The sequence below is a fragment of the Coffea arabica genome, chromosome 3c (assembly GCF_036785885.1).
Source record: "Coffea arabica cultivar ET-39 chromosome 3c, Coffea Arabica ET-39 HiFi, whole genome shotgun sequence".
NCBI classification, from domain to species: Eukaryota; Viridiplantae; Streptophyta; class Magnoliopsida; order Gentianales; family Rubiaceae; genus Coffea; species Coffea arabica.
The window spans coordinates 30,451,169-30,464,011 of record NC_092314.1 but is presented as its reverse complement, the minus strand read 5'-3'; the positions used below and the strand labels follow the sequence as shown (position 1 = coordinate 30,464,011).

General features: G+C 34.9%; 1 long non-coding RNA gene across 1 annotated transcript; it reads right to left on the bottom strand.

The window, feature by feature from the left end:
* Nucleotides 1–791: 791 nt before the first annotated feature.
* LOC140038101 (uncharacterized) lies at nucleotides 792–1,137 on the bottom strand. The gene is made up of 2 exons (XR_011841911.1): nucleotides 1,104–1,137; nucleotides 792–1,015 (listed from the first exon to the last, which is right to left on the bottom strand). It is a non-coding gene; the product is annotated as an uncharacterized lncRNA (long non-coding RNA).
* Nucleotides 1,138–12,843: the final 11,706 nt, after the last annotated feature.

Here is a 12,843-nt window from a genome sequence, read left to right as displayed (position 1 = left end):
TTTTTCTTTTAACTAAAATAAGTATACATATTTAATTTTGATTACAAAAGTCTATTCCACAGACAAGTTACTTATTATCGATACTTAGTATCTAGTCTAAAATCTTGCTTTTAGCTTTTTTCAGTCACTGCAGTAGAACAAATTAAAATCACTATACCCAATAGCATAAGGAAAAATATCGAAATAAAAAATGACAATTTATTTGATTAATGAGGAAAGGAAAAATAAGTATTAACCCAACGGAGGTGTGGGAAATAGTTTTCATTTGTCATTTAAAAAAAAAAATGAAAACCATGGGTTGCGCAATCTTTAGTTTCAATGATTGGCAAATCAAAACGATGATTTGGACCAATATTTTTTAGCTAGTTCTTCTTTTATTAGTATAGGTAATCAAGCACTTGGCAAAACAAAGAATGCAAAACAAGAAAGCGACTAAGTTCTTCGTTGAGCTTCGGACGCAGCTGCGTACAATCACCAGGTGGACCAGATGTCTGAAGCATCTCAAGTTGAAGTATCGCTGAGTATAGGACAAAACTTCGGACATTGATTAAAGATTCGGATATCCAAAGGGTAAAGGACAAATCGTTCATGACAATCGGACGATGGAACAGTTGCTCAGTTGAAGCATAGAATGTCCGACAAACAAAGAGCAAAACTTAGAATTCTCTGTCTCTGTCGAACACTTCTATTGGACTACAAGGTGATTTTCAGCTTGCCCAGAATGCTCAGACATTTTAGTTGAGATAATATGCTTCGGTCCGGAGGTACCATATGAAATCCATTGAAATATATATTTACAAAGTCTTAACTTCAACTAAAAGTAATAGAAAGGACATCAGTTCATAATTAGCAGGGTTAAAATGCATCATCTTCCAAGATTGGAAACTGTATATCAAGGAAATTACTCTTAAAATAACAATCTGTCGTCATGATTTTCTGCAAGCTAATGCAGTTATAATTCCACCAGCTATGAGTACCACAGCAGTAACTGAAATGCCAATTCCAATGACACCATCTGCACCATAAAGTTAAGCTTTTATTTCATGTATTGCCATACTCGAACAAAAAAAAATCCCGAGGATTCAAAGCAATATAGTTATCACCTTTTGTAATTTGTTCTTTTACTATCTTCTCAAGGTATAAAGCCCGCCTCCAATCAGGTTTAATCTAGCAAACATAGACAAAAGCAATGGGATAAAAACACCACTCTTGAATACAACCAAAATGTTCTACAGTTTATTTCTTTTGACAAGTAATATTGGTTAAGAATGTTAAACTATGAGCAATTTCACTAGTGGGAGCAGAGAACTAACCTCCAAACATTTCTATACAAGTTGCGGGCGTCTTGAATAGTCACCACTTCTATAACAACCAACAGCTAGAAGGTAAAGCTTTTCACTCTTCTGCGAAGGACTATTGGTCTTAGAGAAAGAAACTGCACACAGACAATAGATAGTGTTTAGCAGTGAGAGTAGTTTGCAATTCATATTTAAATCAAATTTAAACACCAAAACTCCAATTGCAGTTCTCTCCTTCCAACTTTCTAAAAAGGTCATACACTCTCAGAACAGTATTTTTTATAGTATGACAAAAATTACCGTTCTATGTAAGTAACAAGTACTACAATTAAATTTATGTAAAATTTTGATTCTTCTACTTGTGAAAACCCAGCAAACTCTAACACATGCAATGACATAATTCCTTCATAGGACATAGCAGATGCTTATGACATGCAGTATTATAAAAAAAAAAAAAAAAAAAACTCTTAGTAACATCATCACTTCTCTGGATAGCAAACATCTATATTCCAGTAGTAATATCTATGTTACTTCTCTAGTTTTCACTCTTTTGAAACCTAATTTGAAGTATAAAAAAAAAAAATCAATAATGATCATGAGATCAGTGCACCCGACAATTTAAAAATTATAACAATCATGTAGATTCACAACTTCTCGAAAACGTGGAATTATAAGAATCACTGATAATGACTAAGTTGAGAGGCTGAGATCTAAAATGAATGAGGGAAAAATTATGTTTGATACTATTAACATGTTCAATTTAAAATGTTAAAGTACGCAGGGAAAAATTATGTTTGATACTATTAGGTTGTTGTTACTTTGATTCTAATGGCAATGATAACTATGAAGGGATCATGCTCAGTTGCAATAGCATCATCATGAGCTTCCTCAAATTGATTACATATGGTTTAAACCATTGGCTTCATGCTGCGGAGGCAAAGAAAAAAAGACTACTGATTATAAATCTATATAACACGAAGTCACGAATTCTTGTTTTTCTCAAGCATTGATTTACATTGACAATACCACAAGGCACAAAACAATGGATCTTAAGAAAGGTAAGCTAAATCAAAACAAATTAACAAGGGGCGAAAATATAGAAACACAACCTAAGATTCCCAACAAAATTTTTAGCCAACTAGTTGGTATAATAAAAAGAAGCAGCCGCAGCACATACTGAATGAAAAGGCAATCTTGACAAAATATTATAAATTAATAAATAGAATGAAAAGCAATCACACTTTAAAAATGTTGTTTCTACGTCAAGCTTATTACCAAAGTCCGAATTTACTGCTATCATTTCTCTGTTCTATGTTGTGGCAGCATACAATATGACGAAACAATACACTGATGTTATATTCTAACAGAATGCAAACATCATTAAAATTTTGGTTGCCTCTTTCGACAGCATACAAAGTGACAAAATAGGTCATTATTATTAATCTTTATCCTGCATCTTTCTAAAGACCAATAATAGCATAAAGACAGCAAAAACTTACAATAAAGTGCTGGGGAAAAAATCCGTTAACACAAGGAAAAAAATAGGAAGACAAAACCTTAGATCTGCACTAAACAGACCATTTCCCTTCTTTTTTTTCTGTTGGTTCAGGAAAAACACCCCAGTAAAACTCACCTTGAGAAAAAAATTCCCCTAATCCTTTTGTATCATACTGCAAATTTTAATAGCTCAACTTGTAACAAACATTTAAAATCCAATAGAAAACAAAGACGCCTATAACAAAATGAAGAAAACAAAATGAAGAAAACAAATAGTCTGTAATTTAAACAGATAACAAAAAACCTAAAACCTAAAATAGCAAACGGTTAAAACTTAGAAACTTTTAAAGTTACTTTTGTTGCACCATAGGTATTCATGAAAGAATTTTGAACCACCCTAAGCAAGTGGACAACAATGCAATGGCACCACAAGAAAGGACACACATAATCACATAAGATTTCCACTAATACACAAGAAATTAGAAGGGGAAAAATTACAAAGAATAAATTAGCATTTTTGTAAAGTTTTTGTACTCCCTATAACAACATAACAAACTTTCCAAACAATCTGATATGATAATTGCACATCAACCCTAACCAAGCTAGCAGATATAGTAGAATCATTAAAAAAAACTTTTCTAAAAATGTGACAGAAACACTAAGATAACATGAAACCACCAATTCTTGTCTTTTGTTAAGAAAATAGGTGGTCAGCAGTTAAATATCTACATCTTTTGTTATTTTTGGCTGAGAAAATGCTACTGTTTTAAATGCAAAAATGACTTTCAAACTTCATTCTATTATTAGAATAGTGCAGAAACCCAATAATGATCTAAGAGGCTTTAAGCGAAGAAATTAAGGGGGGAAAAGGTAAAACATAAAGCAAGAAAATAAGAAATTAGGGCACAAAAAGCTTACCTTTTGATGATTTGTCCAACCTAAATAAAAAAAACCACAAAACAATTGAGCAAATGATGAGATATGAAAAAGGTTAAAAAAAATAAAATCTAAGATTAAGAATTGAGCATGTTAGGGTACCTCGATGTCATATCAATTGACTTCTTCCTTCTGTGGCAACAGAGACCTGTTGAAAAGAGAGTTTGAGAGGGAGGTACGGGAGGTAAGGGCATTGGTGGATGAGAAAATGAAGTCACGTTTGAGTCTTATGGGTAGATGAGTAGCACAGCCTCCATATCCAAACACATCCTTATCTGCTTTCTTAATCTCTCTAATATGATCCAATAAAGGAAGAAAAAAGCTAACAAATATACATAAAAATAAACGGATATTCCTGTTTGATCTTGTCAACACAGGCCTCCATATCCAAATCCATCCTTATTTGCTTTCTTAATCTCTCTTATGGGATCTAAACAAGGGGAAAAAGACTAACAATACACATAAAAAATTTTTTCTTAGAACATGCGATTTTTTAAATTTCACAAAAAAAAAAGGTTAAAATACTTACTGAGCCAAAAAAATCACTTGTTCTAATAAAGATCCAGTTTTTCACTTGCCTGCTTCTTTCCATGTGGCTTTCTTTTTTTTTTTTTTTGTCTATTTTCTTGCAGCAAAAAAAAGTATCAATACTTACTAAGCAAAAAAACTAACCATGAAGATAAATTTCACAAAAAAAAAAAATAAAAAAACATACTGAGCGAAAAAGTCACCTATTCAAATGAAGAAGATGAAGATGGAGAAGATCCAATTTATCTTTCAGAGAGAGATGAGAGAAATAACGTTCAATCAGCAAAATAAACGTTGTGGAAAAAAGGCACAGAAAAATGCAGTAGCACAATGTAAATTTTACGTAGAGAGTGTGACGCCCCCACTTCTCCCTAAGGCGAACCAAAGGGTATCCGCGGAACGCCTGCCTAACTCTCGTCAGGACTCAAGCAATTTCTATTCAAGCTTATAGCGGTGCTAGGAATCAACAACCGGAAAAGATAAATACAATTAATGCGGAAGCGTTCAAGCTTAACGAAATATAACAATCATCCAATCCTTACATCGGGTTGCCCATAATACAGCCAAAAATCTACAATATCCAAAAGTCTAGACAAAAGAGTTGGAACCCTATTACAAGAGTACACAAAAGAGAAATTCCTCCGAATCTGTGACGCCCCACTTCTCCCAAGGGCGAATCCAAGGGTATCCGTGGGACGCCTGCCCAACTCTCGCCAGGACTCGGTACAAATTTAATTTAAACTTAAAATCTAATGCTAACAATAAAAATTGGAAAAAAAGTACGAAGTCATTTCCATACGTAAATATTCAAACTTACAATTAGTTTTCTCAAAATATGCAACTTCTAAAAGTTGCCTAAATAATTACATTCAAAATTCTAATCAAATGAGCCATCAAGTAAGCTTCTTCATAATTCCTTCCATTTCAGCTCCTGTTAAGGAAAACAAATCTAACGGGGTGAGCGGATGCTCGTGAGGCCAAGAAAACATGCAAGACACGTAGTTCAATAAGAATAACTCTTACACAATAATGAAAGTTATAGCATTCAAGTAGTTCATAATTTATAATAAACACACTTGAGTACGGTGCAGGAGCTCTCAGGAGTTAATTTTTCAATTGATTTGCCCCAGGTTCAATTCAATGCATTCTTGTGACGACACCTCGTCACCCGGGTAAGTAATTAAATTCGTAGCACTTCACTTATTCCATTTATGTTTCTGAGACGACTCGAGAGGTACCTCCCACCAAACCGGTGTGGTACTTGCTATCGTTCAGGGGTTTAGGGTACTGAGACGATTCGAGAGATACCTCCCACCCGAACCAGTGTGGTACTTACTATCGTTCAGTTTATAGATTTGAGACGATTCGAGAGGTACCTCCCACCCAATTGGTGTGGTACTTACTATCGTTCAGAGGTCGATGAGACATCGCTCCAATCGACTTCGAATGCTTTAGGGTTCTGAGACGATTCGAGAGATACCTCTCACCCGAACCGGTGTGGTACTTACTATCGTTCAGTTTATAGATCTGAGACGATTCGAGAGGTACCTCCCACCCAGTTGGTGTGGTACTTACTATCGTTCAGAGGTCGATGAGACATCGCTCCAATCGACTTATGCAGCCATAGCATAATTAATCATTTCACGTCATTCAAGCATTTGATACATTCAAGCATTCATTTCATTTCCATCAAGTCATGTAATTCAAGCACGAGTCATTTATTTCAAATGAGAACGAGTGCGATAAATTACGCACTCGACTCTATTTTCAAATCTCAAGTCATTGATAACAAGTAAGCACGTATCAAGTTCTTAGGATTTCAATTATTCCTGCACGTAATATCCATGTACAATTACCAATCCTATTCATTCAAGTAATAAGTATCACGTAGTTACACGGGAAAAAGGACGAGGGAGGTAAAGTACACCCTTATCTCGACAAGTTTACGTATCATGTATAACATTCGTACAATTAATATTTCAATCACATAAGCATTTAACATACACTTGACACTCACCACTATAAGTAATGAGAAAGAAAAGGAACTTGAAGTTCAAGCGTCCACCGTGGGATTCTCTTGAGAGTCCTCGTAAGAGCTTGAGTAATTAATAATGAATAATCACTTATAAACCCCAATTATTACGAAAGATTGCACACTTGTGCGATCTCAGAAAATTTCACGAAAATGAACCTTAATTATTCATAAATTGAGGCTAAAAAGTGGGTTTTAAAACACAAGCGAAATCTGATTTCCATCTTTGAAATCGAGTGTAAAACGATCAACTGATATTAAAGGAAAAGAGAGAGTTTGGAAAAACTCCACTTCCTTTAAGTTATGAATTTTCAGATTTGGTGCAATTATTTTGAAAAATCGTATCTCACTCTCTATAGGTCCAAAATTGGAAAAATTGGTACCGTTGGAAACATCTTTCGAAGTACTAAAAGTTCTTAGAGGACAATTTTCCACGAATCTAAGTGAAAAGTACTCAAAAATGAGCTTGAAATCACTGTTCCAGAATGTTCAGGATTGAGCTGGGGTTGGTTTTTCGCTAACTTTGGAAATTCGGCAGAATTCACTCGTTGCAAACCAGCCCTTGAAATTTATAAATCAATTATAGGCACAAGTAAGGTTTAGGACAGAAAAAGCGGATTGAGAATCGGAGTTTCGAGCACCGAGATACGGTAGCTCAAAGTTGGGGAAAATTCGAGACTGTTGAAGAAATTCCAGATTTGGGTTTCCGACTTTGGATCTTTAGTTAAGTGTCGAAACGAACTTGGATTGGTGCCAAATTTTGTAGTATAGTAGTCCTATATGAAGGATATCTCTCTATCAAATTTCGTGGAAAAATACCTTCGGGAAGGTGGTTACCCAATCAACCAAAGTTTTGAAATTACTAAGGCAAAACTGCCTTTAGCTCCATTTCTCTCCGTTTCCAAACATTCGGCTAAGGAAAACTTCCAAACATGGTTCATCTGTGCAAGAAAAGTCTAAGGAACATACATGGTACATTTGGTAGGTGTTTAGCACCAAGAAATTCATTTAGTAAGACCACAACAAGTCTCACATCAAATCTGTCCAAATCCAAGGGTTTTCAAGAACAAGGCAGTCACCGTATTTTGATCATGACTCACACAATTTAACTCGGAATTGAGCATGGTTGATAGTGTTGGAAAATACATTTATAGGGCTATAATTTCTCAGAAGAAATCATTTTAAAATTCAGTACACAACTAGCTCGAAATCGAGTTTCAAATCACAGCTTCTGTATTTCATTCCAGCAGAACAGAGAAACAGAACAGCTGAGTTCAAAAGAGTGGTGCGGCTCACACACATGGAATCAGAACGTGAATTTTATACCGTTGGAAAGGTGGGAATGTCTAGTTTCAAATGCAGCTGACGGCACTTGATTTTGATGTCGGAGCACGGAGTTATGGACGAAATACGAACACTGGTCTGAGCATTACGGGAACAGTTTCCAGATTACTAGCTTTGGGAAGTAAATTCATTTGACCAACCAAAACTCAGTATTTTTCAATGAAAATTTTTATACAACTACTAAAACATGTAAACAACACAATCAAGCCATTAAATCCTCAAATTTTTGTATTAAAGTGGCCGAACAAAGCAGGGGCAAAATGGTCAGATTTGGTCTTTGCACCCAACATGAGTTTCCATCAATTTTCTACCAATAATCCACTAGTTTAAGCACTAATCAAACATTATAAACATCATCAAGCATGAAATCAGCCTCCAAGACAAGGGTGGGAGTTCATAGAGCCCACATTCTACTTTTTCCAACAACAACATCAACCCATATGAAAATAAAAGCTTAAAGGTATACTAGAACTTCCAAAAATCGAAATTAGAAAGCTTGATCTTTACTTACTTGGTTTGATGTTCCAAAGCAGAATTTTCAGCCCTCTCTTGTACAAGAAAAACCGTGGAAAGTGGCTCCTTTTCTTAGCTAGATGAACTCTCCAAGTGTTAGGCTAAGTGGTGTTCAATTTTGGTGTGAAATGGTTGAGATTTGGTGCAAGAAATGAAGTAGAATTTGGAGAGCTTTGGTGTTGTTTTGTGAAGCTTGATGGCCGGCTGTTTTTGGAGCAAGGAAAAGAAGAGATGTGCTGATGATAAGCTTCCGTGAGAAGCTTTAGAATTTGGCCAAAAGTTGCTTCAAAAGTCAACTAGGCATAGTGCGCGTACGCGCGCGTTTTGTGCTCGTTTTCTCTCAGGTTTGTTTCACTTGTGCACTAAACCTCTAATGCACTTATATTCATACTATTATTATTCACTCTTAATGGTAAAAAAAAATAAAGGCCTTAAGTCCCTTAATTGATCGCGCGCGTAAAAACGCGTACTTCCAATTTTGCGCGATAACACTTAACTTTCAAGAAATTCTTATAACGATTGTATTACTAACTAATACTTGAGCACTTAAACATAAAAATACCTAATTTTGAGACTAATGTACAAGTTTCCAATATTCTAAACTTATTGTATTCTCGAATCAATTATTTACTCCAATTGCATATTCACTATTTTCACTTAACGGGTTTCGAAAAATTAATTTTTGAAACGAGCCACTCTAAAAATATAATTAAGTCATAGATCAATGTAATTACATCTCAAGAGACTAGAAAATAATATTCGGAGCAAACAGATAATTAAATATTTTAATAAACTCGTAACAAAAGTTTAAAAATAAATAAATTTTTGCGAGTCCTCATGACTTTTTCTTAATTTACTATTGATCATTCTTACTTTTTTCAAAATTAATACACTCTCAATTCAAATATAGTCTCGAAAAACGTGTACTCATTGTTCCGAACTAAATGAGTTTTTGAAAAGTAATTTTCTAACAAAACGCTTTAAAAACATAAGAGAGGCGTTTTTCTATATAAATGAATTTTAAATAGTCGAATTAATTAATTAACTAAGCCAGTAAAATAAAATAAAATAAGAAAATTTTCGGGTCCTCACAGAATCTCATTCCAAGCCCAAAACCTGTTAAGGAAAGCAAATCTACAGGGTGACTAAAATGCTCGTGAGATCAAGAACACACATGCAAACACATTGTTCGAGTAACAATTCCAATTTAACAAGTAAGCAACAATATTGCAATAAATAACAATTTGAGCGAAAAAGTAAACAGAAACAATTCAAGGATATTGGAGCTCTCAGGAGCTAATTTCCACTTGTTTTGCCAATGTCATTCGTATACCTTCCCGCGATGACACTCCGTCAACCGGGTCTGTATTTCCATTCCGTAGATCACCACTTACTTCCCTCCATCCACCGTACACCTCCCGGGCCCGCAAGACATTTATAAGGTGATACTGCTCGAGTATGCCAAGCAAGACCTCTCATTAGGTCGAGATTCATTATCTCATGGTTCGCCAAAGTTCCCGACCAAACCCATGCCGGCTCGAGTCCAAGGTCGGTCTATGAGTTTGGGCGCCCCCATTTACAATTGAGAGTCGAGGAGATTCACTCCAACGACATATGCAGCCATAGCATACTATTATTTTTCATTCAATTATTCAATCATCTCATTTCATTCAATTAAGTCATTCATAATTCATTTGGTTCATTTGAATCATAAGTCATTCATTTCAAATAAGAGCGAGTGCGGTAAAGTACACACTCGCCTCCATTTTCAAAATCTCCAAACAAGGATAACAATTAAGTTGTATCAAGTATTCATACACTTGACACTCACCAATATAAGTAATGAGGAAGAAATGTCCCTCGGAGCTTTAGGCGTTCACTGTGGGATCCTCTTGAAGGTTCTCTTGTGTGCCTGAGCAATTAACAATAGACTATCATTTACAAACCCCTACTGTTAAAGAAGATCGTACCATAGTACAATCTTAGAAAATCTCGTGAAACGAGCCTTATTTATCTTAAATCAAGGCTCTCAAGTGGGGTTTCAAAGTACAAGAGAAAATTAGTTTCCATCTTGAAAATCAAGTATAAAACGTTCAAGTAATATCGAAGGAATAAGGAGTACTTGTAAAACTCCATTTCCTTGGAATTCGGAAATTTTCAGTTTTGATACAATACATTAGAAAAATCGTATCTCACACTTTACAAGTCGAAAATTGGAAAACTTGGTACCGTTGGAAACCTCTTCCAAGGTACTAAAAGTTCATAGAATACACTTTCCCATGATTCCAGACGAAAAGTATTCAAAAATTGGCTCAAAGTTGCTGTTTTGAACATAAAGACAGCTTTCGGGGTTGGTTTTTGGCCAACTTTGGAAATTCGGCAAAATTCACTCAATTTGAACTAGCCTTTGAAATTTGGAACCCTATTAGAGTTGTAATCCAGGTTTAAAAAAAAATAAGTGGAATAAGAATTGAAGTTTCGAGCACCAAGATATGGTAGTTCAAAATTACCCAAATTTCCTTGTTAAACAAGAGTTTTCCAACATCAAGTCATGAACTTTGAAAATTTATTTGAACGATGAAATGGCCTCGGAATAATACCAAAATTAGCAGTATAATACTACCATATAAGGGTTGTCCCTCTACCAAATTTCATGGAGAAATAAGCACAAAAAGTGGGTTAACAAAATCGTTGAAATTTCAAGAAATTCTAAGGCTAAACTGCCTTTGAACCTCCGTGTTGCCGTTTCCAAACGTTTGGTCAAGGAACATCTCAAACATGGTTCATTCCAGTAGAAAATGTCTAAAATATGTTCAAGGTACATTCAATAGATGATTTACACTAAGAAGCTTCGGATAACAAGTCCCAAACCATAGTTAGTTCAAATCTGTCCAAAACACTGTTTTCGTTCACAAAGTCAGTTTTGAATTTCAATCATAAATCACTCAATTCAACTCAGAATTGAGAGTGGTTGGTGGCGTTAGAAAATAGACTCACAAGGCTATATTTTCTCAGAAGAAACCATTTTCAAAATCTGTCCATAAACAGCTCATTCGTGAGCATCAATTTGCAGCTCATGTGCTGCCTTCCAAGAAGCAACGAAACAGGACAGTGGATTTCAAATGAATGGTTTGGCTCAATCAAATGGAACTAGAATGTGCATTTTATACTGTTGGAAATCTGGGAATGTTTAGTTTCCAGTGCCACAAATGGCACTCGATTCCGACATCGGATTAAAAAGATATAGCCGAAACAAAGACACTGCCTGGGTGAATATGGGATAAATTTCCAGATTTCTAAGCTTTCGTAAATCCAACATTTGGGTGACCAAATCAAGTTATTTTTCAATGAAACTTTTTACACAACCAATATAACATGTAAACAATATAAACAAGCCATTAGAATCTCAAAATTTTACACAAAAGTGGTCGGACAAGGCAAGGGTGAAACGGTCACTTTTGCTCCAAGCACCTCTTTTGATTTTCTACCAACAATACACCATTAATCCACTAATTTAAGCACTAAACCATCATTAATTTCACTATCAATCATCAAATCAGTCTTTCCATCAAAAGTGGGAGTTCATAGAGCCCACACAACAAGAATCCACCATAAACAAGGCTATCCACATGCATACAAGAGCTTAGATGTGCATTATTACTTCCATAAAACAAGAATTTGAGAGTTGATCGTTACCTGCTCCACTTGGTGCACAAGAGCAGAAATTTCGGCGCCTCCTTGCTTCAAAATAAACCGTGAAAAGCTCCCCCTTTTTAGCTAGATACAATCTCCAAGTATTAGGCTAAGTGTGGTTCAATTTTGGTTTGATTTGGTTGAGATTTGGTGCAAGAATTTGGAGTAGAAAGTTGAAGAGCAAATGGGTTATTTTTTTTGCTTGATGGCCGGCTGCTTTGTGAGGAGGAAAGAGTGTTTTTGGTCTAAATTTGGCTTCCTAAGGAAGCTTTATTTGTGTGGCTAGAATTGGTGCAAAAGTCAACTCTCTCTCGCGCGTATACGCGCGTGTTTTATGCTCGATTCCGCTCGAGTTTATTTCACTAGTGCACTAAATCTTTAATGTACTCATAACCATATAAATATTATCTACTCTTAATTGTCCCAAAATAAGGGTCTAAAGTCCCTCAATTAAATCGCACTTGTAAAAACGCGTATCTCCAAATTAAGCGCGATAAAGCGACTTCCAAGAATTTCTTATAACGATAGTACTAATAACTATCACTTGAGTACTTAAACATAAAATTACCTATTTTAAGTCTATCCTACAATTCTCTAATTTTCCAAATTTATTGTATTTCCAAATCTGCTAAAATTCCCAATCGCGTATTCGCTATTTCACTTAATGAGCTTCCTAAAATTAAATTTTGACACAAGTCATTTTAAAAATATAACGAAACTATAGACCCATGTAATTAGGTCTAAAGAGATTAGAAAATAATATTCGGAATAAATGGGCAATTAAATATTCAAATAAGGTTGAAATAAGAATTTAAAATAATAAATTTTGCGAGTCCTCACAGGAGTTTAGTTTAATTCCTCGATTAACTTTTTTTAATCTACTATTGATCATTTTTAATTCTCCAATATTAATACACTCCCGATTCAAGTATAGCCTCGAAAAATGTGTACTCGTTATTCCGAACTAAACGAATTTTTGAAAAATGAATTTTCCAACAAAAC